Below are 25,887 nucleotides of genomic sequence, written 5' to 3'. Positions count from 1 at the left end.
TGTGGCAAGTCACCTGGGACCCTGCGGATAGGACATCACCTCAAGGATGGAAGTAAGCGAAGTAGGAGGAACGTGGGTCTGTGACATCATGCAACCATCTTTCAGTTTGGCTTATGCTCAGATTGTTAGGTGAGAGCGACAGAAACTCTATGTCATTTAAGCTATTGCTATTTTGGATCTTTGCACAGCAGCCAAATCTGTATCCTAGTACCAATGTCCCTAGAATAATAAAAAGCAATAGCCATGGTCTTTGCTGAGTTTTTGAGCTCCTTTGTGTACCCTGCACTATGCTAATTGCTCTACATGCATGGTCTCTGGGAGCCTGGCTGGCTCAGTTGGTAGAGCCCACGACTCTTGATCTCAGGGTTGTGGGTTTGAGACCCACATTGGGTGTAGAGATTACTTGAAAATAAAATCATAAATGAATAAATAGTCTCATCTAATCTCCATACATTCCAATAAGGGAGATAATAGTATACCCCCATTCTGCAGATTAAATGGAGCCTCAGAGGAGTGGCTCGTTAGTGGTGGCATTAGGTTGTCCCACAGCAAACTGTATTCCAGTGTATGGATACATAATATCTCATCACATAAGGCAAGGGAAATTGGGTATACAACCAGAATTCTAAATGCAGCGTATGTACATTTCTGGCAGACATTCTCAGCTGTCTACCTAGCACTCATTTCCTCCTTCCTCTTGAAAAGAGAACCCCAACTTATTCAGATAATGGACAGAGATTCCTTGACATCAGGAAAGGGAGGTTCTTATTAAAGAACCCAGGAAAGAAATCCTGACTGGTCTAAACCAGTCATGATAATCTCAGGCCCCTCGGCCAGTAATTGGTCTGAGCACAGGTCCGTGGCACAGTTCTGGTCAATGAGATGTAAGTTAATGGAGGGTGTCCCTTTGCAAACAACAAGCCAAAACCCTGCCCAGAATAAAGATGCAACACTGGAGGTGTGGCATCCATCATGTAACCACGAGGACAAAAGCCAAGATGATGGCGGAGTTGGAGAGATAACTGAAGTCCATGTAGACATGATTGAGCTGTGGCTCCTAGCGAGGACAGCCTACTTTCAGACTTCTTGCAATATGGGAAAAACACACCCCAATTTACTACTGAGGCCACTGTAAATCAGGTGTCAGTTACTTAGAGCTGGATGCCCCCTAACTGATACACATATGCATACATATCTTTTGTTTTCTTAGAAAAGATAAAGAAAAGTCACAAACCTTAAGATGGTATCCTTTACAGTCTTGACTGCTGGAAACCTGGATCCCATCAGCTCATTCACAATAAGAATCATTTCTGTCTCTCTCAAAACACATGCTTTTGGGTATATGAAAACTAACCTTAAATGGATAGCAAAGTTCAGGCGAAATGCCTATTGATCCCTTTCCGACCCTCAACCTAAAAACTTTTCCCTTCAATTGTAAATGTTTCTAAGTAATGCATAATGTGTGAAAAGCGTTTAGGTTCTATTGTTTTAGACTGTTAATATTCTGAAATATTAAAAGAAACTTCTGTTCTCTCTCGATCTATGTAGCTGATGAGAAAAGCAGACATACTAAGCCTAACACATAAAAAGGATTAATTCAGTGGGAATACCTAATCATACCAAAGATAAATAAAGAAGTGAGGCATGTCATAGATGACTAAGATTTAAAAACTGGTTTAAATAAATACATAGATAAATAAAAGAGGCAGAAATGGTGTTTTGTGTTTGATCTATACTGAAAGTTGATTTAATTCTCCTGAGTGTGCAAAAAGGAATAAATAATATTTATGTAATCAGTTATTCCAGAATTATAAACAAATTCTAAAGTATTCTGGAATGCTAGATATGTTCATGTGACGGAGAAAGAGCAGATATTTTTCTAGCCATAGGCTAAATAAAGCCCACATTCATAAACATATATCATGCCACCACCTTCACCACGTTGTTAATCTTTAATCTGATTTATAACTGAAAAGATCATGTGGTAGCTGCTTTTACACTATTTCATTCACAAAAAGAGATTATCCATTGAGCAAGCACATTTTTCCCCCGGGATTTCGCAGACTAAACGAGCTAGACACATTTTTTTCTTTCAAACACCAAGCCAATAAGATATATTTCCAGATATAATCTGAAAGGTAGGAAATAGCAAAGTAAGCAACATTCAGGCAATCCTCCGCATGGTGGTGGCATTTCTGACAGACCTGACAGAAGTTTTAAGGTTGAAAAAGTCATATGAATAAAGACAATATTGTAATATTGTAATACTGTAATATTACATTGTAATATTCTTTTTGTAAAAAGAAACATACCTTAGAGATGATTAATGGTTCTCCGTGCTCCAGGCCACCTTTCAAAGTAAAGCCCCAGGGAGCTCCTCCCTGCAGGAACGCTTCCAGATAAATGTACCTGCCCTTGGGGGTCCTGTTGGGGTTCAGTATGGCAGTAGTCTTATCCAGGTTCTCTGTGGCCTTCATCATGCCCAACACATGATCCCTGGAGTTAAATTTTAAATGCCTGAAGCAGATTCAGAGTAGTGCTTCTATTCACAACACCTCATCCCATCCTTCATGATACTCGCCGGCCAAAATAAAGAGGTTTTGAGAAACAAATTCTTTCAGATGTAAAATGTTCTTCTGAACTTAAGTCCAAGATGCTGAACCAGGAGGACTTTTCACTCCAACATTTCTGAATGTAAATTCTCCTCCTGGGATCCCGGGATCTCACTGAAGCCCCCCAGTGCTCTATATCTCCCCACTCTGTTCAAAAAAAAAAAAAAAAAAAAAAAAAAACAAAACTTCTTTCTGTGTTACTCCCAAGACGGCTTTTATTTCGCATGCACACACCCCAAAACTTTTTCTGCACGTTTTCCAGAGAAAATTCAAAATCAAATTCTCCAGAGAGAATTGCAAAAACTCAAACAAATACCTAATTTTTGATTGATTATCAGCCCTTTCTTCCTCTCCGAGTGAAATTTACCATTACAATAGCCTCCCCTCTCCCCCTAGAAGTAGCTTTAAAAGAAAGAAAGCACTTACTATGCTTCTGCTGGCTTGAGAATTTCCTAACTTGTCCCCAAGAGACAGAGCTGTGCTAAAACTTTTTGCTTATGTTTTTCAGCTATAAGATCATGGTTTGCTTCTTGCAAAAAAAAAAAAAAATAGTTTTTGCAGGATGGACGGAAAAATGAAAAAAGCATGGCAAGTTAATCCCCAGTGGAAAAAAATATCCAGGAGGCGGCTGAGTTCTTTTCTTTGGTATTTTCAGTGATGATCAGCCACTGCTGCTGCCACAGCAGCCACTTGCCTCCTCTGCGTGAAAGAGCAAGGAAGTGAGAGGAAAATGGATTAAGGCAAATAGAGCCACTGCAACCTTTCTGCACGGTGAGCCCTGCCATGCAGAATTCGGTTCAGCACAAAAACTTGACCAATCCAAACAGTCGCACAGCTGATAAAACGTAGAAAGTTAAAAATACCATACAGATGGCTAATTACCAAGGAGTAATTACATAGAATAGCTCCCACCTTGTACCAATTAAAGCAGAATCCCTGGGGGTGAGACACAGGCATTGGCATTTTTTAAAACTCTGGGCAATTCCGCTGTGCAGCCAAGTTTGAGAAGCAGTGCCTGAAGCAGTTTCAGTAAACATTTAAGCGTCAAGGTGGTGGCACGAGGGCTTTATTTTTTTCGTTAGAAGAAAATACCAAGTGTAATACATGACCAGCTTCTCAGCTTGAAATTTGACTCTCCAATCAAATTTCTGCTTGCTTGACTCAAGACAAATAGGAAGCAGGCTTTCTTCTACATTTTAATTGTTATCTACTCCAAGGCTATTGTCCATTCTTTAAATGAAAAGAAATATTCTTAATGCCTGGCAAGCAGTAGGTACTCACAGCTGAATGCTGGTCTAATTTCAGGTTGTCAATAGAATTTTGTAATAATGTTACATACAATTTAACATGACTTCTTTTTATTAAAAATTTGAACAGTGCAAGGTAACTATATATTTTACAAAGCGGTTCAGCCATTAAATTATTAGAACAATTTAGAACTCTTTCCAAGGGATATGTTTGCTAAAACTTTTTCTATTTAAAAGTATGTGATAATATGAGTTTTGTTGGTAATTGAGGTTAAAAATTACTGTGGGTTTGGATGCCAATTTAATTTGAGTGTACTTATAATTAATGAAAATATAATAGAGAAGCAGACATAGTATGCAAATAAGTCCAGGTGATATTCAATGTACAACATACAAGTATTATTTGATTTTCAGCAGTAACTTCATCTGAAGGGCTCCATGACCAAAAACATGGTAAAATCTCATTTTTCTGTAATGATAATATTTTAGTGGAAATATAAAGCATACCAAGTGAAAGTATATGTAAATATTGTCTGATTCTTAATAGTAATTTATGTAATTTTTATTGCTCTTTCCTTTTGCAGCTTAACCTATAAATTAAGAATAAAAGGAGAAACACTGGCTTTTTTTTCACTTGATTATTCAAAGTGTGTGTGTGTCGTTAAAAAATTCCTAAGTAAATGAATAATTTTTTTCTGAAAATTATTTTCTGTGGCATTTATGATCTTACTACTAATTCACTTTGTAAAAAGTGGGATTTTATAGAATCAACATTTAATATTAAAAGTAATAAAGCTGAAAACAAAAGGCAAAAGGAAAAGGAAAAAGGTAAGCAATGAAGATATACCACTTGGTGCTTATAGACTGATGAAACCTCTATTTTATATTCTTGTCAAAAATATTTAGGGACTAAATATTTAATGAAAATTGATATATACTCTGAAAAAAATGTCAAAATTCATTTGGCAGATATGTAGAATAGTAACAGATAGATCAAAGTTAGACAACTTTTTTCCCCATCTTCCACCGCTCAGAGTCAAAGAATGTATCCTTGTTTCTAGAGGTAAGCACATAGAGGCCAGTAAAAGGTTAACCGATGTGGCCAGAGTCATCTTTCAAGCAGCATAAACGGGCATAAAATTAAAATCTTCAGACACTTAGGAATGGAATCTCAGTGTAAGGTAGGTCTTTTGCATAATTTATGGAAAAAAAAACAACTTTCTATGAGGCCAGCATTGCTAATTCATAGGAAGAACTTTTGTTAGGGCACATAATTGGGACCCAAACTCTAATTAGAGAATGAAACTGGACCCCAGCTCCTCCCAAGGGAAAGAGAAACAGCCCTATTGTCTCAAGATGCTGACAGTAGAAGGGACAGGATTCTGAGAACAGCGTAGTTTTCTTTCTAAATCTTTGCCTTCAGATTCAGGCGTTCTGATGAAGGATTTGCTTTTTGTCTGCCTGGTATCTCTCTGGGGAGCCACTCCTCCACCTATCCTGTGGTGCTGGTGGGCTGACCCTGCTCTTGGGCTCCAGGGGTGGACATATGATCCAGGCATCAACTGCCCTTTGGCTCAAATGATTGGCATATGGATGGGCATGTGACTCAAGCTGGGCCAATGTAATAACTAGAAATTGTATCAGAGCTATCGGTAAGGAGCATTCTCTCCTATGGGATTGCTAAACTGATAGGTTTAGCAAACCTGGAATTGCTGGAGGCCATCCTTGCAGTCACAAGCCTCAGAAGAAAGACAACCCCTAGGAAATCAGTTCACGATCACGTAAAGCGGTGTTCTGGGTCCAGCCAGACCTCATTTAAACCAGCAGCAACTCTCTAACTTCTTGGTTTCAGGACGATTTTATCTTAAATATCAATAATCTTAAAAATTATTGAGGACTCCAAATAAATTGTTTATGTGTGTTATATCCATCAGTGTTTCCTGTATTAGAAAATTAAAACAGAAAAGAACATTTAAAATATTTATTAATCATTTTAAAATAGAAAAGCCATTACATGTTAAAATGACTAACACATTTTGCTGAAAAATAACTATATTTTCTCAAACAAAAAACAAATCACTGAGAAGCATGACATTGTTTTACATAGTTGCAAATCTCCTTTATGGCCAGTTCAGTAGAAGATAGCGGGATTCAACTATCTTTCTGCATTCTATCTGATGGATGTCACAGGTCATGTAGTCACTGGAAAATTCCACTACACACTTGTGAAAGAACAAGCAGACAAAGGCAAACAATGTCTTAGTTTTTATGAAAACGATTTTGACCTTACGAAACCCAAAGGGTCTCAGGGACTCCTTGAGGTCCCCACATCACACTTTGAGAATTGCTGCCTTAACCAGATACAGCCATACCTGAAGCCATCACACTCCTACTAGTTGTATGAGACCATAAATATCTGTTTAATTTTTTCCTTTAAACAGCTAGAGTTGGTGTCCTGCGACTTGCAATTGAAAGAGTTCTAAGCAATACACAATGAAATCCTTCATGGTTCTTCCTGCTTTGGGAGACAGTTTAAGGAAGCTGAGTGCAGTCTCAGAGATGTAGCTTTGCATCTTATTTTCTCTCTTTCCACTGCTTCCCTTCTTCTTAGAATTACTCCTTTTTTGGGGCGCCTGGGTGGCGCAGTCGGTTAAGCGTCCGACTTCAGCCAGGTCACAATCTAGTGGTCCGGGAGTTCAAGCCCCGCGTCGGGCTCTGGGCTGATGGCTCAGAGCCTGGAGCCTGTTTCGGATTCTGTGTCTCCCTCTCTCTCTGCCCCTCCCCCGTTCATGCTCTGTCTCTCTCTGTCCCAAAAATAAATAAACGTTGAGAAAAAAAAATTAAAAAAAAAAGAAAGAAAAATTGACTTATTCTTCTCAAAATTTTAATTTTTCATAGTAATGTTTAATGCTTTTATCTTTATCTTTGCTGGGATTTTAAGTATGATTTTTTAACTGAGTGGATTTTTTAATGCCTCTCAATTTAATCTTCCAAAGATTAAAAATGCCCCTAGATTATCTCCGAAAATAAAGTAGGAGCGACATCTAGTGGCTCTTCTGGCTCACTAAGTAATCATTAAAGTAACCGTAAGATATTAAATTATTAAATCAGTGGTTTGGAAGGTTATTTACTCTTTCTTAGAAAGGACATCTCAGAATTAGCCCAAATAGACAAAAATTAACCTTACTTTAAAGTTTTCAGAGTCTTTAGGCAATGTTTCAGAGGCAAAAAGAATCATCCCTTCACGTGTCTCCTTAGGACTGGGGACCACTTTCCCAGCAGACCTCCCCTCACCTCTAAATGCCAAGAAGCCTCCCCTGAAAACAGTCACTTGGAATAGAAAAGAAAGCCCAAAGATCAGTTTAAAATAAGGAAAGGAAAAATAATATAAAAACAGGGAGGGAGGCAAACCATAAGAGACTCTTAAATACAGAGAACAAACTGAGTGTTGTTGGAGGGGTTTGGGGTGGGGGGATGGGCTAAATGGGTGAAGGACATTAAGGAGGGCACGTGTTGGGATGAACGATGGGTGTTATATGTAAGGGATGAATCACTGGGTTCTATTCCTGAGATCAAAAAACAAACTAACTGACGGATAAGAAATTCAAACTTCTTATAACATAAAAATAATAAAATAAAATAAAATAAAATAAAATAAAATAATCAGAATCCCTCAGCTAGAACTTCCTTTGAAATGGTGTCAAACATTGTGTTGAATGCTCCAACACGACAGATGCTCTGAGAAAAGAGGAAGGGGAAATGGATGTTGGGTATGCAACTTACAGCATCTGCTTCACCAACTATCCTAACAGTTGTCGCAAAACTATCAAAAGACAATCAATTTAAATCTTTTGAGAATGATCAAAACGTCCTGTGTCTCAACTGAGGCAATTATTCCACAGGTGTATATATCTGTGAAAACGTCAATTGATACACTTTAAATGGATACAATTTATTAAATGGAAACTATATCTCAATAAAGTTACTTTTTTTAAAAACTCCGGGCCTCAGTCAACAGATGGCTGGGCAAACAAAATGTGGCTACACATACAACGGAATATTATCCAGCCTTAAAGTGGGGGTGTTAAGTGAAATAAGCCAGTCACAGGACTGTCACAGGACAAATACTGTAAAACTCCACTTATCTTAGATACGTAGAGGAGGTCAAATTCTACAAAAAGTAGCAGGGTGGTTGCCAGGGTCTGGGAAAAGGGGAATGGGGAGTTAGCGTTGAATGGGTACAAAGTTCAGTTTGGGGGAATGAAAGAGTTCTGGAGAGGGACAGTGGTGATGTTTGTAAAACGATGTGAATATACTTAATGCCACTGAACTGAACACTTAAACATGGCTGAAGTGGTAAATTTTATGTTATGTATATTTTATCACAATAACTAATGTTTTTTGTAAAAAAAAATACTTGTAAAAGGTAAAAAAAAATGTCAAATATGATACTATAATTAATCAGTTCAGTATTCATCACTTAACCATCCTGAGCAAGGTTGTACGTGGATGCCACAAAATTGCCAGATGCATAAAAAGCCAGATAATAATACCTGATAGGATAGAGTAAATATAGACACCTGACAGAGTTATAACTGTTACAGGAATTCTTAAGGTAGGTTATTATTTAAAAGCTGGTAGAGAGGTGCCTGGGTGGCTCAGTTGGTTGAGCCTCTGACTTCAGCTGAGGTCGTGATCTTGTGGTTGTAGGTTCGAGTCCTGCGTCAGGCTCTGTGCTGACACCTCAGAGCCTGGAGCCTGCTTCCAATTCTGTGTCTCCCTCTCTCTCTCTCTCTCTCTCTCTCTCTCTCTGCCCCTCTCCTGCTCAGGTTCTATCTCAAGAATAAATAAACATTAGAAATTTTTAAAATAAATAAATAAAAGCTGGTAGAAATATATCCATACCCTTATTTTATTTCTTAGGTAAAAGGTAAAAGACCTAAGAAAAAATATACTCAGCAGAAACGCTGGATGGTTACAATAAAGGATAGGTTTTCTTTTCCTTTGGAAGAAACAGAGACAGCTTCAAAGACGCTGGTAATGATGGTGATTGGCCTCAACAGCAGAAACACAGACTAGAGGAGAAAAGATGATCTGCCTTTATTTTACTTCCTATTTGACATCTATCTCCCACTTCTACCCCTTTTTTCAATCTTCTGTAAAATAAATTGTCTTAGAAACGAACAGACGAACTCAAAAACTTGTATTTTTAAAAAAAACTCATTTTAATATTAAAAGAGAGAATAACCACAGCTGAACCTTCTGGGTAAATGGAAAGACTCTACATGTATTGGAGAGCTTGATACTAAATGTATACATTTCCCGAAAGTCATCAATCTGTACATTAAAAATGTACATGAAGTATCATCATACATGAAGTATACCTCAGTAAGGTTGATTTTAAAAACCTCAATCAACTCTAAAAAGTAGAAACTTCCCTGCATTTAGGATGGTATATGAAAGTCTTCTTTTACAACTGGTTTCAAAAGAAACCCCAAATTAGAAATCACTCATCTTCTTAGTCCACCCTGCCAGGAAATGTTCCTAGAAATCCAATCATATCTGTTCCTGGGAAGCAGGTGGGTGTTCCCTGCTCTATTTAAATTTCCACCCATCCCACATTCCTTCTTCTTCCCTGCTTCCACAGCACTTAACCCCTTCTAATATGTTAACTAGGTCAGCAAGATTATTTCTAGTCTCTCTCAACTAGAATGTTAAGTTCTGTGAGGGCAGGGTTTGGTCTGTTTTGTTCACCAATGTTCCTGGTATATAGTTGGTGTTTAATAAATATTTGCTGAATGAACTCAAGCTTTCTTATTAAATACATTTATTTTCTTATGTCCTTGGTGGAGAGAAGAATGTCAGAACTTTAATACTTTTTTAATGTTTATTTATTTTTGAGAGAGAGAGACAGACAGACAGTGTGAGCAGAGGAGGAGCAGACAGAGAGGGAGACACAGAATCTGAAGCAGGCTCCAGGCTCCGTCCAAACTGTCAGCCCAGAGCCCAATGCGGGGCTCAAACTCACAAACCATGAGATCATGACCTGAGCCGAAGTCAGATGCTTAATTGACTGAGCCACCCAGGTGCCCCTATACCCTTTAATATTTTATACTCTATCAACTTGCCAAAATTATTGGAGATAATTTGCCATTTATTTCCTTTTCACTATACATTGAGTTACTTCTATGTGTCCATGTTGTACCAGGCACTGGGGAAATAAGCCCGCCAGATAAGACTTAACATAGAAACTCTTAAATCCTAATCAGAGAGGGAAAATATCTACACTAAAAATCCAGGCTACTCTGTAACTCTGATCTAGCATTGCATTTAGTTTTGAAGATCTTTGGCAAATTCTTAAAGTTCAAAGTCATAAAGGAAACACAACGCTTAAAATTTTTTTATAATATATGCTATATTTTTGACTATCACCTATTTACAAAACTGATAGTGTTTTGTGAAACAAGATCGTTTTTTAAACTAAGCAAATCACGAATTAAATTTTAAGTGACTCCACATATATATCATGATTACGATGTATCAATTTGGGTATCAACTTTTGGGTACAATTTTAATAAATGCTTTTATACTAAGATAAAATTCTTTGATTTTATAGAATCATAGTTCTTTTTTTTAAAAAAAAAAATTTTTAGTTACCCATAACCAGTAAGGAAATCAAATTAGTAATCAAAAATCTCCCAAAAAACAAGAATCCAGGGCCAGATGGCTTTCCAGGGAATTCTACCAAACATTTAAGGAAGAGTTAACACCTATTCTCTTGAAGCTATTCCAAAAACTAGAAATGGAAGGAAAACTTCCAAACTTATTCTAAGAAGCCAGCATTACCTTGATTCCAAAACCAGAGAGATACCCCACTAAAAAGGAGAACTATAGACCAATTTCCCTGATGAACATGGATGCAAAAATCCTCAACAAGATATTAGCCAACCGGCTCCAACAATACATTAAAAAAATTATTCACCACGACCAAGTGGGATTTATACCTGGGATGCAGGGCTGGTTCAATATCCACAAAACAATCAACGTGATTCATCACATCAATAAAAGAAAGGACAAGAACCATATGATCCTCTCAATAGATGCAGAGAAAGCATTTTACAAAATACAGCATCCTTTCTTGATAAAAACCCTCACGAAAGTAGGGATACAAGGAGCATAACTTGAGATCATAAAAGCCATATATGAACTACCGAACGCTAATATCATCCTCAATGGGGAAAAACTGAGAGCTTTCCCCCTAAGGTCAGGAACAAGACAGGGATGTCCACTCTCACCACTGTTATTCAACATACTATTGGAAGTCTTAGCCTCTGCCATCAGACAACACAAAGAAATAAAAGGCATCCAAATCAGCCAGGAGGAGGTCAAACTTTCACTCTTTGCAGATGACATGATACTCTATATGGAAAACCCTAAATATTCCACCAAAAACCTGCTAGAACTGATTCATGAATTCAGCAAAGTTGCAGGATATAAAATCAATGCACAGAAATCGGTTGCATTCCTATACACCAACAATGAAGCAACAGAAAGAGAAATCAAGGAATCGATCCCATTTATAGTTGCACCAAAAACCATAAAATACCTAGGAATAAATCTAACCAAAGAGGTGAAAAATCTATTCACTGAAAATTATAGAAAGCTTATGAAAGAAATTGAAGACGACACAAAAAAATGGAAAAAGATTTCATGCTCCTGGATAGGAAAAACAAATATTGTTAAAATGTCGATACTACCCAGAGCAATCTACATATTCAATGCAATCCCTATCAAAATAACACCAGCATTCTTCACAGAGCTAGAACAAATAATCCTAAAATTTGTATGGAACCAGAAAAGACCCCAAATAGCCAAAACAATCTTGAAAAAGAAAACCAAAGCAGGAGGCATCACAATCCCAGACTTCAAGCTATACTACAAAGCTGTAATCATCAAGACAGTATGGTACTGGCCCAAGAACAGACACTCAGATCAATGGAACAGAATAGAGAACCCAGAAATGGACCCACAAATGTATGGCCAACTAATCTTTGACAAAGCAGGAAAGAAGATCCAGTGGAATAAAGACAGTCTCTTCAGCAAGTGGTGCTGAGAAAACTGGACAGTGACATGCAGAAGAATGAACCTGGACCACTTTCTTACACCATACACAAAAATAAACTAAAAATGGATGAAAGACCTCAATGTAAGACAGGAAACCATCAAAATCCTCGAGGAGAAAGCAGGCAAAAACCTCTTTGATCTTGCCCACAGCAACTTCTTACTCAACACGTCTCCGGAGGCAAGGGAAACAAAAGCAAAAATGAACTACTGGACCTCATAAAAATAAAAATCTTCTGCAGAGCGAACGAAACAATCAACAAAACTAAAAGGCAACTGACAGAATGGGAGAAGATATTTGCAAACGACATAGCAGATAAAGGGTTAGTATCCAAAATCTATAAAGAACTTATCAAACTCAACACTCAAAAAACAAATCATCCAGTGAAGAAATGGGCATAGACACTTCTCCAAAGAAGACACCCAGATGGCCAACTGACACATGAAAAGATGCTCAACATCACTCGTCATGAGGGAAATATAAATCAAAACCACAATGAGATACCACCTTACACCTGTCAGAATGGCTAACATTAACAACTTAGTCAGCAACAGATGTTGGTGAGGATGCGGAGAAAGAGGATCTCTTTTGCATTGTTGGTGGGAATTCGAGCTGGTGCAGCCACTCTGGAAAAGAGTGTGGAGGTTCCTCAAAAAACTAAAAATAGAACCACCTATGACCCAGCAATTGCACTACTAGGTATTTATCCACGAGATACAGGTGTGCTGTTTCGAAGGGACACATGCACCCCCATGTTTATAGCAGCACTATCAACAATAGCCAAAGTATGGAAAGAACCCAAATGTCCATCAATGGTTGAATGGATAAAGAAGATGTGGTATATATATGTATATATACAATGGAGTATTACTCGGCAATCAAAAAGAAAGAAATCTTGCCATTTGCAACTATATGGATGGAACTGGAGGGTATTATGGTAAGTGAAATTAGTCAGAGAAAGACAAGTATCATATGATTTCACTCGTATGAGGACTTTTAGAGACAAAACAGACGAACGTAAGGGAAGGGAAACAAAAATAATATAAAAACAGGGAGGGGGACAAAACATAAGAGACTCTTATACATGGAGAACAAAAACAAACAGAGGGTTACTGGAGGGGTTGGGGGAGGGGGAATGTGCTAAATGGGTAAGGGGCATTAAGGAATCTACTCCTGAAATCATTGTTGCACTATATGCTAATTTGGATGTAAATTTAAAAAATAATAAAATTAATAAAAAATAAAAATATATAAAAAAATTTTTAGTTAGAAAAATCTCTTGCAATAATTTCTTCATCTATCATTTGGCAGATGAAATACTAATGCTCTAAACTGTTAAATGGCTTGCCCAAGGTTATATAGTTAGTATCAAAGCTCAGACCAGATCTGAGCTCCTTATTCCTGAATCATTCTTGAATAACCCACCCTTCTCAACTGCACCTCATAAAGGCCAGCAGCCATTTGGATTGACAATAATAAGAAGGATACTGGCTCCTTGAAGGCAAAAACTGAAGCTTGTATATATCTCTCACTCCCATCCCAGTGCCCAGCACAGGGTCTGGTCCAGAGTAGGAAATCAATGAAGGGAGACAAATAACTCTGGGTCCATGTATAGACTCTTACTAAAGAGATCTTGGAGACTTAGGCCCTGTGTGACTGGAACCTCAACCTTCTCCTTATGGCCCACTCTACTCAGGCCTCACTGGTTGATTCTCAAATACACAGAGCATGTGCCTGGGACACTCCCTACAGTATACATATGGCTCCTCCCTGCGGTCCTATAGGTCTCTGCTCAATGTCCCTTTATCAATGAGGCCTTCTCTGTGCACAGTATGAAATGGCACTTGATAAAATAAAATTTTCAGCTTCTCATGTTTGTGGGCCCTGCCCCTAGACTCCCAGAGAAGCTATACTGTAACATTTACCAACTTGAAAATAACTAAGCAAGACCTCAAAGGATGGGCTCTATTTCTGCCCCAAGCACACATTGTACATCTGCTTCATTAAAAACATAACCAAAAAGGAGCACTGCAAACATGAAGATAGGAAAAAGAAAAAAGCCTTCCTGATTCCCACAAGATTAAAGTCCTACAGCCTTGCACATATGAAAAACACAAGATAAAGCCTATAACTTTCTGGAATGTCCTTCATCATGATGATTTGCAACTCTTTATGTGGAAAAACAAAACAAAAAAGCAAAACAAAACAAAACAACCACACACACATAACCTGGGAAAGAAAGTGTTCTTTCCCCAGGGAACTATGTGTATCCCAGGCAGCTGTCTTAACTTGGGCTCAAATAAAACTCTTTTCCTTTCTCTTTATAATTTTTAAAAAGGCTTGTTTTAAAAAGGCTTTGGGTTGACTCACCCCACACTCCCTAATCTCCTCACCCTGTCTCCATAACACTTATCTTAGTCAGACATATTTGAACTTGTCCCTTTGTGCCTTATTCTTCTTCCTCCACAAAAATGTAAACTCCCAGAGGATGGGGACTTTATTTGGTTCATGGCTATATTTTCAGCACCTTCATGTGGCCGTGATAGGTGCTTCATGAATATATGTGAAATGGCTGAATGAATGTTAAAGGAAATCTGGACCCCCTTCATCTTTAAATTCTCTATTTTAAAAGCTAAGAAACCCTTTTTGATTCAGTACAAAAAAATATTGAGGAGTAAAACTGCAAGATACTTCAAATGCAGAGAATTGTATGAGAAAATGTAGCACACATAATTGCATGCATATATACAGGTTAAAGTAGGTTGTTTTTTAAGTTTATTTATTTTTCTTAGCAATCTCTACACCCAACATGAGGCTCAAACTCACAACCCTGAGATCAAGTCTTATGCTCCTTGGACTGAGCCAGCCAAGCGCCCCTAGTTTTATATGGTTTTAATGAACACGTTATGTTCATTAAAAACTTCAAAAAGAAAAGAAAAAAGGAACTTTCATAGTTCTTAGGGTCCAGCATACAAATATAAACATCAGACACCAATGGAAATCCCTTAATAGTAACTAAAATATTTCCTTGCTGTAATAACACTCATACTTTGAATAAAAGATTAAAACAAAATAGGGGCGCCTGGGTGGCTCAGTCGGTTGTACATTCCACTCTCGATTTCTGCTTGGGTCATGATCCCAGGGCATGGGATAGATAAGCTTGTTCTCTCTCTCTCTCTGTCTCTCTCTGTCTCTCTGTCTCTCTCTCTCTCTCTCTTCCTTTGCCCCTCTCCAGAGCCCTGCTCACACTCTCTCTCCAAAATGAGGGGGTAGGGGGGAGATTAAAACAAAATAATTAAAAATTGCTTTCTGTGTCGCTACAAAACTTAAACTGTTGTCCTTTCTACTTAATACTTTCACTCCCCATTAAAACACTTCATTCTGTAGGCAATCTTAAATCTTGGCCGGTCAATAAATGAAATAATTTAAATTACAGATATGATCAACAGCAATCTTTAGTGGCGTTTGGTACTATTTAATTAAAATCCATAATTACATTAAACAATGTATGATTTGTTAGTATTTCCAATCAATTTAGACATAAAAGGTTTTTGCTGTAGGTGTGTGTAATGTGACTTCTAATAGTATTAACGTCACTGGTTGTACGGGTCACACGTAGCCCTTTCTGAATTCCTTCCATTTGAGCACTAATTCGGGCAGCACTGAAACGTTTGCGTGTGTGATCATCTCATCCGACAAATTCTCTATCAGAGAGCAACTGAAACACAGGGAAGGAAACAACTCTCCGAGAACACACGTGAACATTGCAAGTCCTTCCAGCCAGAGGATCAGCATAAGCAAAGGCAGAGCTGCGAAATGTGAATTCTGTTAACTTGAAGTAGTCAAATGGGACATTAAGGGTGGGACTGGAGAAAGTGTCAGAAACTGAAGCAGGATGGAGGTGAGGCAGGGTGAAGGCTTGACAGGCCAAGCCAGGATTGGGATTAAGTTAGAGGTAGGATTTGTGTGGGTTGGTTAAGACTTTGGGAAGACTATTTGAGGGACAACAGCGAGAACGGTCTGGGGTGTTGGGGTGCATGTACTGGGGAGAGCAAGAATAGGACGGGGAGACCGGTTAAGGGGCTGCAGAAAAGGGGAGAAGCTTTGAGTCACAGAGAGTCCAAGTGGAGGCCCGAATCCAGGGTTTGATGCAAACAGCCCCTTACTCAGAGCTGAGGGGAGGGGGGCGGAAATGGCGCTCGGTTGCCCCGGCGACGGCGTCTGGGGGCGGAGTCGGGAGTGGGAGGCGTCCCCACGCCACGCCGAAGGGCCCAACGGTCGCCGGCGCGGCGCGCGTGGAACCGGCGGAGGCCAGAACCCGAGCGCCGCGAGGGGCGGGGCGCGGAGGCGGGGCGGCAGAGCACCCGCGCCGCCGCGGACGAGGAGGAGCCGCCCCTGCCGCCACCGCAGCCGCCCGGCCGACGCAGGTGCGGCCGCCGCGCCCGCCGGCGCCCCGCGGGGATGCGGCCAGTGTCTTAAGATGGTGTTGGTTGCAGGTACACGGGCGGGGCGCGGCCCAGGGGAGACGGCGAGGGGGTGGGTCGTGCTCCAGAGGACCCGGAGCAGCGCATCTTCATTACTGGAACCTTCCAGACCTTTGTGTTTGTTTTGCACGTGACAGATGCCCAATACATTGGTTTTTTAACGGAAAGGACTTCTGCCCTTCGGAGATCGCAAGACCTCCGGGTCCAGTGGCTGTAACTCTGGCACCAGAGAGTCCTGTGCAAAGTATTCCACTTGGGGGGAATAACCGCGGATCTTGTCCCAACACTACCGCAAAGTCCTGTCCCTATCCTGTTTCCCGTGGACCAGGGGATGAGTCAGGGGACACATGGAAATAAAGAGGAGTGTCTAGCCTTGGACAGTCACCAACCTGTCATCAAAATGAGATTGTAATAAATGTGTAAAGGCCTTTTCAGCTGGAGCCCTCCCTGTAAGTGACATTAGGAATCTGGCTCTACCCGGTCATGCCATGTTTCTTCAGTCAGAAACGGTTCTCAAATGAGTCCATCCGTGTCCACAGAACTCTGTTCCAGGTCTGCACTCAGGCTGTTCCAGGATTTGTCCCTGCATCTTGGTGTACCTTAAGGTCAGGAGAAAGTAGAAGTGAGGTCTGTTGCTGTTTGTCAGGGTGTTATTGACTTGGCAACCGCTTCTCTCTTGCTTTCTCTGTCAGCTGCTGATTCAGGAAAGGTCTAGCACCTACCACACAGCCCAGAGACTAGCTAGGCAGGACTGTTTTTCTGTGGGTAAAGAATTGGGGTGGGGGTGGGAGAGTGGTGGGTGAGATCTGGGCCTCCCAGCTCCATACCACACTTATTGTTTTTCATTTTACACAGTTATCTGTGTTGTGGGTAAATGGTCTTTATGCCATAGAGGTATTATTATACTCTCCAAATAAATTGAGGGCAGAAATGGACAATTTATTTGGTATGTGCAAAGCCCTTACTATCGTGTTTTACAAAGAAGAGTCGGTGTTACCTAGTGTGTTAGGATCACACACTTTGGGGCCTCTGTCAACCACATATTCGCACACTAGGTGACCCCAAATTATATGGTGTATCAGGTTGAGTAAGAGCCACCTGAAACATCAGGCCCTAATCCTTGGAACCTGTAAATGTTCTAAGGGGAAAAAAAGGGTCTTTACATGTATGATGAAGTCAAAGATCTTAAAATGGGAAAATTATCCTGGATTAGCTGGGTGAGCTTTAAATGCAAACACAAGTGTCATCATAAGAGAGGGGCAGAAGGAGATTTGATACAGACAGAAGAGGAGAGTGCAATATGACCACAGAGGCAGAGAGCGGAGTGATGAGGCCCCAAGTCAGTAAGTAATGCCAGCAGCCAACAGAAGCTCAAGGAATAGATGGGGCAAGGAATAGATTATTTCCCAGAGCCTCGGGTGAGAGCGCGGCCCTGCCAACAACCTTGATTTCAGCCCTGTGAGACTGATTTTGGACTTCTGGCCTCCAGAACCGTGAGAGAATAAATAGCTATTGTTTTAAGCCACCAGGATTGTGGTAATTTGTTACAGCAACTACAGGAAACTAATACATATGTTCATTGTTATAAATCACATAGAATCAATCCTGTATTAATGAATATTTTAAAGCCCTCCAGCTGGGGCAGTGCCAGATGGAGTAGTGGAGACTACGAAGTATTTTCTTGAACCCTGTAAATCCCAAGGAAAATACTTGACTAAGGAATTTGATCAGAAGTGAAAATAACTTAGGTACATTGGAAAGAACTAGCCTAACACTTAGAGCAATTTTTGGACTTTCATTTATATTCCTATTAATACATCACTGTATTTGCTCTAGTTAAGGGAATAAAGGTGACTTAAGCTTGGTTTTCAGCTAATACTTTACCGGCTATTCATCGTGTGTATATCAAGTAAGAGTTGCACATGGCTCAGTCGGTTGAGCATCTGACTCTTGATTTCGGCTCAGGTCGTGTTCTCACACTTGTGGGACTGAGCCCCACGTCAGGCTCCGCTCTGAGTGTGGAGCCTGTTTAGGATTCTCTCTCTCCCTCTGCCTCTCTCCTGGGCTCGTGTGCTCTCTTTTTCTAAAGCAACAACAACAGTAATAATAGTTGCAGACACCTGGAGATTGAAGTCCAAGCCTGGGGAAAGTAGGCAATGCAGAAGTGCTTCCATGTGTGGGGATGTTAGAATCGGGATAAAAGCAACCTGTAGTCATCTTGAAATTAACATACTTTGGAGTTCACAGGGTGTAGGAAAAAAACAGTGTTCAGTGTTTAATCGATTGACTTCTGGGACCCAGGCAGCTAATTTGCACCCCCACTCTTACTCCACAAAACATAAGGACAATGTCCATACAAAGGGTAGCTGGTCTGCTTTCTTTCTGAACTGCTTTTCTGAGGTATGATTTATATACCATAACATTCACTCATTGTAAGTGTCAAATCCAATGCTTTTTAGTGAATTTACAGAATGGTGCAGTTATCACAGTTCAGTTTTAGAAAATGTCCATCACCCAAAAAAGATCCTTCATACCCACTTGCAGTCAGTCCCCATTCCCAGCCTCAGCCAGGTTTAGAGTTAGGTTTTAGTCCTTCTGTTGGGCTATTCAAATGGCCTCCTAACTGGCCTGGGCTTCCACTCAGTATATTTTTCACCTGACTTCTGGAGGATCCTATGCCTCTGATAAAAATCCTCCAGTGGCTTTCCATTGCAATTAGAAAAAACCCCAAAGTCCTTTTCAAGGCCCTGTGAGCTCTACGCCTGCGAACCTCACCAACACCTTCTCGGATAATTTCGGAAAGGAACTGGGAATAAGCTCTCCTTTGGGCATGACACACAGTCGGCTGTCCATAAGCAGGCCTCTCACCCTCCCTTGTCCACACCGCAGCCTCACTGCCTCTTTTGGTGAACACTGAGCCCCTTTCATCTCAAGGCCTTTGCATGTGGTATTTCCTCTCAGGAACTTACCCAGTTCCCTTTGGGAGTGATCCTTTTTGATATTCAGCTCAAATGTAACCTCCTCAGAAAGGCCTTCCCTGACTTACCCTAACGAAAGTAGCCTCAATTCCATCTCTCTGTATACCGCCACCTGTGGTATTTGCTTCATTGCACTTAACCGCTCTCCATAATTCTATTTTTGATGTGTTTCTTTGGTGTCTCTTTCCCCATTAAAGTTTAAGATCTGTGGGGTGGCAGTTTGATTCGTCTTGATCTTCGTTTTATCTCTAGGATTTACTGAAGCACTGTTCATAGCAGCAGTACGTTTTAAGCCATCAAAATGCCAGCAATGGTAACTAATGCTTGTTGAATGCCTACTACGTCAGGCCGTGTGCTGAGTGCTTTGCATGCATGAATGATTTAACTGAAGCTTATTACTTTTGATGTGGGAAGAGTAAGGAGAGCATGTCCTCCAAATATAGTCCCTCATATCAAATTATTTTTTTTCAGAGGCACTGGGCAGTTTTCTTTCTCTTATTATTGAACATTGATTTGTAGGGACTGCATCAACCAGCAATATAGTATTGAACCTCTTCTTCCACAGCTCTTAAAACTGCACTGGAGGCTTTTGCTAAGAAGGAGAGGAAGAACTAAAAGAAGAGTGTAAATAAAAGCAGAATGCTAAAAGAGCAGGATACACTCAGGACATGGCAGGTAGACCTCAGCTGAGGCACAGTATATGTCAGGGGAGGTTGGTTATGCCAGATCCCAAAGGGCTTTAGTGCTAGTCTTAGCTTGGACTTTAGTCTTTGAGCAAGTCACAGCAAAAGGGTTTTAAAGGAAATTCTTAAAGATTGTAAGAAACTGACACTAGAAAGATCACTTTGAGGTATTCTGTAGTAGGTCTGGCAAGAGCTGATTAAAGCATGAAAGACACAGTAGGCGTAAAATTAACTAAATTTCATATTCAAGCAGTCCTTCTTTGTGACTTAATTACCACGCATAAGTAAGTCATCTTTGCTGACTTAAAAGGTATTACAGAGATAACACCCTAGGAAGCAGATTTGGTGGGAATAATGAAGACATAGATGTGGGATAAGATGAATTTAAGGTGACTGTAAACATATATGCAGAGGTGCTAAGGAAAAGATATTCGTTAAAATTTACCTAGAGCCCCAACTTTTAAAACAAAGTTGCACGAAACCTCCTAGCAGCAGCGGAATTGTCCCGATCATTGTCCCGATCTGGCCCTGCTGTTGACTGAAATCACCTGTGAGAAGTCATCATATTTTTGGTCATCTGCTGAATGTTTTCCATAGGAAATCATAGAATGTCCAAGTTGGAGAAGATTTTAGAGATCTTCTAGTCCAACTCTCTGCCCAAGAGAGGACACCCAGTGGCAGTTGTCATCCCAACAAATGCTCATCCCCTCTCAGCTTGAACACCTCACAAGGAAGTTCTCCACATATACATTCAAGGTGCTCCAGCTTTAGAAAGCTCATCTCCACCCTGTAGAACCTACCTCCCTTTACTTCTGTTCATTAGTCCTAATTCTGCACATGGAGTACTGTCACTTATTTTTCCAGTGTGGCAACTGCTCACTAAGATTTCACTGAGCTATGCCAAAAATCCTAGTTGGTTGTCATTTCAACTCCACTGCTTAAAATGTATAGACCTATTTCTGATTGACCAGGTAGAAACTCTACCTCGCAAATCTCTCCAAGCTCAAGAGCTGTGCCTGGTTCAGAGCATCTCCAGCCACTGGAAAGTAATTTAAATGGTCAGAAGACATGGTCTATTTAAGTCACTTTGGACTATACCCTAGAAAGGTCTAGTCTGGAAAGGCCTGGGCAAGGGATTTACTTGCTGTGTTATCTTGCTAATGCTGATGAGAGCAAAATTAGCATCGGACCAACAGGGGGCTTATACTTGCGTATGTTTTGTTGTACAGTCCTAGCCTAGATAAGTGCCACAAGCTATTAATTCAAACATACTTTTATATACAAGACAAGTCCAAAGGAAAAGGAATTTAAAGTTTTTTGTGGTGGTGGTGGTGGTTATATGTGTGTGTGTTGTTGTCAGGATCTTAGCTGATGAAAATGAACTTGTGAATTGAACTTTTCAAACATAATGAGTTTAGATAATGGAGTATGGTTATATATTAATATACAGACTTTAAAATATTTTCCTCTTTTCAGGTGTTAATAGGATAAGTGAAAATAAGAATATCCAGATATTAAGGTATCTCTTGTTTTACTTTCATTTATATTTAAGAATTGTGAACATATATGACCAATATGCTAATTTATTGTATCTGTGTCTGTATCTAATTTATTTTAGAGCCTGAGGCCTTGAACTTGATGAATGCCTAGGCTGGAATCTCTAAGATAATAAAGCTGCAAAGGCTTTCTCTTTGTGGTTTTCAAACTCTGCTCAGTGGAGCCATTGCATTCCATAAAGATGTCTCTGGGACAGGGAGGAGGGTGTATAGTTGGGGCTCTGAAGATTTACAGAAAGCCTTCCTCTGCTTAAGAATAGTTTGCAAAACACAACTGTATTCTCATTTAGTAATGGTGTAAATTGAGGCTCAAGGATATGAAAAGATTTGCCCATGCCCTCACGGGTAACCAGTGGCAGTATTAAGTTCCTGATTCTAAATCCTATGCTTCTTTCATATTGCCTTTTTACAAGACGGTGTTATATACTGGAGAAGGCTATCTTAAATAGCTTCATTCTGTATTAGATTATGATAGTCCCTGGGTTTACTCAATGCAATATAAATACACTTTCCTTTCTGTTAGTGGACCTGTATGAAACTTATATCTTCTTTCTAGATGAATAGAAAGATACACATTTATTATCAGAAAGTGAGTATACACTGCCTAAGTTACAAAGACCGTTTTTTTTTTTCATGTGTTACTATCCTGTTGTGCAATGATACTATATACATATGGTATATAGCAAACAGATCGAGGCAAGTACTATATGGTTAACACTGCACATGAATTTTCTTTTGAGGTATATACTCTCTATCTTCTTCTTATAGTCTTAAAGAGGCTAAATACTGTTCTCACAGTCACAAAGCCAGTAGATCACAGAGATAGGATTTGAAACCTAGTAGGGAACAACATCTAGAGAGAAAGAACGTGATTGAGAAAACAGACGTTAAGAGCAATGTGAAGTCAATAAGCAGTTAACAGGAAATCAGGCAGTGAAGTTGTGGTCAACAGTAACTGTTCTCGTTGCATTTCAGAGATGGCACCAGCCTAGGTGTGTTGTATTGGATCAGTTGTGGGGTGCCTTAGAATTTCCCAAGGAAAACATACCTGCACACACTCATTCTTCGAGAGTATGGACCAGCTTTATAAAATCCCCAGTCTCAGGCTTCTGTGGAAAGTAGGATGGTTCGGCCTCCCAGGGGCTTGAGTCATTCATTGGTTGATAAATCTAGGAGTCCTTCAAAAGTCTTCTTTTTGTGGTCTGTGGTGTCTCAGGCCTTTTCTGCAGCATTCCAATCAAATAACCAGAGTGGAATCTTTACCTAGCTGTTACTTGTCAGAAATTTAAGGCTCCTTTCAGTGTGAACCTATTCATAATTTTAAATCTGCCAGAATTGTTTGTAACATGTAAGGTCATGTTATGATCCCCAAATCAACAAAATGTAGCATTTTAACAACTTTCTGTCTTATTGTGGAAAAAAACCCTTTATTTTCCCAGAAATCCTTAATAATTTAATAAGCTTTATGCCTGAAAATAGGAATAATGTTTCAATTCTTAGTGTTGTGAAAATAGAGAAACACTGAATGATTTCACCGAATTGAGGATATGGTCAATCTAAAATTGTGAAAATGTGAATTACAAATACCTTTTTTTTTTTTTTTTTTACAAATACTTTTTTAAAGACAGATTTCTTTAGCGGCATTGGCGAATGGGTGTACTAAATATCTTTACAAATAAATGTTTGTTTAAAAATCCTTGTTTAATAAACCTATGCTGTCTTCTTTAAACTATTAATTTTCTTTTTTTTTTTCTTTTTACATTTATTCATTTTTGAGAGACAGAGAGAGAGAGAGAGCACAAGCGGGGGAGGGGCAGAGAGAGAGGGAGACACAGAATCTGAAGCAGGCTCCAGGCTCCAAGCTATCAGCACAGAGCCTGACTCGGGGCTCAAACTCACAAACCGTGAGATCATGACCTGAGCTGAAGTCGGACGCTCAACCGCCTGAGCCACCCAGGCGCCCCAATTTTCTTTTCTTTTTTAAGCTGTTTATTCTCTTAAGAAAAAAATTTCCCTCGGAAGGACTGCCACTCTTCAAAGGCCTGCTGCCCATCAGGGGAGACTGAATTAATGAGTTTATGACATTCATCACCCTACCCAGAATCAGGAAACTTGGTTTTTATATCAGAATAGTTTCTAAAGTCAAACCTTCTTCTTTCTTATGTGTTCTCCAACTTTTAGTTTCAGTTCTGCTTACCTCACTCGTAGGTTCTGTTTCCTGCTTGATACCAAAACCTTTGGTGTCTAGAAGAGTGGAGCAGTGTGTGACTTCCCAACACTGGGCTATGATTCTCTCTGTCCTACTCATTCCTTTCTGTCTTTGATCAATCTGTAATTTATAATCATAACATTACTGAGTAATTTGAATTTCCTTAGTGTCTTTCATCATCCTGAAGAATCCCCAAGTGCATCATTTTAGTATTTAAGTTATACAGCAATCATTCCTCCCCCACGTACCAATCTCTCCTATTCAGAACGTTCGAATTGCCTAGCAATCTGGACTAAGATTCCATTTGTTATCATTCTTTATGGAATGTCTCCCTCCCTACTGCCTATTTGCTAAACATGGTAGTATGAAACACACAGTAGAATTTATCTGACCGTAGTGTTGACAGATGGCGCCTCAGTAATCAAAAGGGAGAAACTGTGAGTGAAATAAAAAGGAATTCTGTTCCATAAAAATTCTTTAGTTCAGAGTTTTAAAAATGTTTAATACTGTACTTGCAATCATGAATTATTGTAAAAATGATAAGCGCTATGTTATTTGTGACCTTCCTCTTTCCATCACTCTGATAGTCCTTGCCTATATTTTGTTTCTGTTTGTTTTTTTTTAAATTTTTTTTTTTTCAACGTTTATTTATTTTTGGGACAGAGAGAGACAGAGCATGAACGGGGGAGGGGCAGAGAGAGAGGGAGACACAGAATCGGAAACAGGCTCCAGGCTCTGAGCCATCAGCACAGAGCCCGACGCGGGGCTCGAACTCACGGACCGCGAGATCGTGACCTGGCTGAAGTCGGACACTTAACCGACTGCGCCACCCAGGCGCCCCACTGTTTGTTTTTTTTTAAAGAGAATCAGGATTCTGATTCATTAATTTGATTTATTGTTTTTCTGTTTTCTGCGTTATTAATTTCTGTTTGTATCTTTATTATTTCCCACCCTGTGCTTTCTTTTGTTTTACTTTTCTCCTTTTTGTATTAGAAATTTAGTTCACTTAGTGTCATTCTCTCTTTTTTGTTGAGGCCAGGTGCTCAAAGTCAGGAATTTTCCTTTTTTTTCACTGCTTTACTATATCTCCAGTTCTCCTGGTAGTGTGTTCATTGTCATTATTTTTTGGAAATTCTTTCATTTTCCTTTGTATTTTCTTTATCACAGAACAGTTATTTAATAGGAGGTCTTCTCATTTCCAGGAGGAAAGTCCTCTTTGCTTTGGGGTTTCACTTTTCATTTTTAGTTTTATGAACCTGTGAGCAGAGGGTGTTGTTTGTAACGTTTGTACTTTGTGGAACCTGATGATCTGTTACTTGTGCCCTAGAATGTGCTTGGTTTTTGTCAATGTTCCTTCCATGTGCACTTGAGAGGAAGGTATATTCTCTGTTATCAAAGTGTCGTGTTGGATATATATCGAAAAAGTCTACCTTAGTAATAACCTCATCTAAATCTTTTCTGTCCTTATTTTTTTATCGGTGTGACCTGTCTCATACTGAGTGGCCTACTAACATCACATCATCACTGTACTTCTGGTTCTTATTGTACCTCCTATAAAGCATGTTTTATCTAAGAGCGTGCTGCGTTATGTGGTACATAGAGTCAGAAGTATTCTATCTTTATTGTGGATCGTGACTTCTAATGCTAAGTGCCCTTGTCATTATTTAATGCTCTAGCTTGCAGACTACTGGTATCAGGATATTGACTGATGCTTTCTTATTGTTTTTATTCACTGGCAAATCTTTGTCCATCACTTTATTAGCAGTCTTTTTGAATCAGTGTATTTAAGTGTCCTCTTGTATAGAGCATAGAGTCGAAATTTTGAAGAACTAATTTGACAGTCCTTTCCTTTGAATAGGCAAGTTAAGTCCCATCACGTTTATTGACATGACTTTTATGTTTGGCCTACGTTCTGTGACATTATTCTTACATTATCTTCTGGTGTTATAATTACTGTACGTATGATACTCTGTTCATTCGATGTTTTTTTTTCTTT

The 25,887-nt window shown here is 39.5% G+C and overlaps 1 protein-coding gene across 1 annotated transcript in view; it reads left to right on the top strand.

The window, feature by feature from the left end:
* Positions 1-16,628: 16,628 nt before the first annotated feature.
* CCDC158 (coiled-coil domain containing 158) overlaps positions 16,629-25,887 on the top strand; it is a 104,027-nt gene continuing 94,768 nt past the window's right edge. The window contains exon 1 of the mRNA XM_047091594.1: positions 16,629-16,914. The gene's annotated coding sequence lies outside the window, so the exon portion shown is untranslated. The remainder of the gene's footprint in view (positions 16,915-25,887) is intronic.

This window comes from Lynx rufus, unplaced genomic scaffold (genome assembly GCF_022079265.1).
Source record: "Lynx rufus isolate CCGP_SWC_20201006 ecotype Redwood Valley unplaced genomic scaffold, mLynRuf1.p SCAF_3, whole genome shotgun sequence".
Classification (NCBI taxonomy): Eukaryota; Metazoa; Chordata; class Mammalia; order Carnivora; family Felidae; genus Lynx; species Lynx rufus.
The sequence above is the reverse complement of the archived record's forward strand: the minus strand, read 5'-3'. Positions and strand labels throughout refer to the sequence as shown.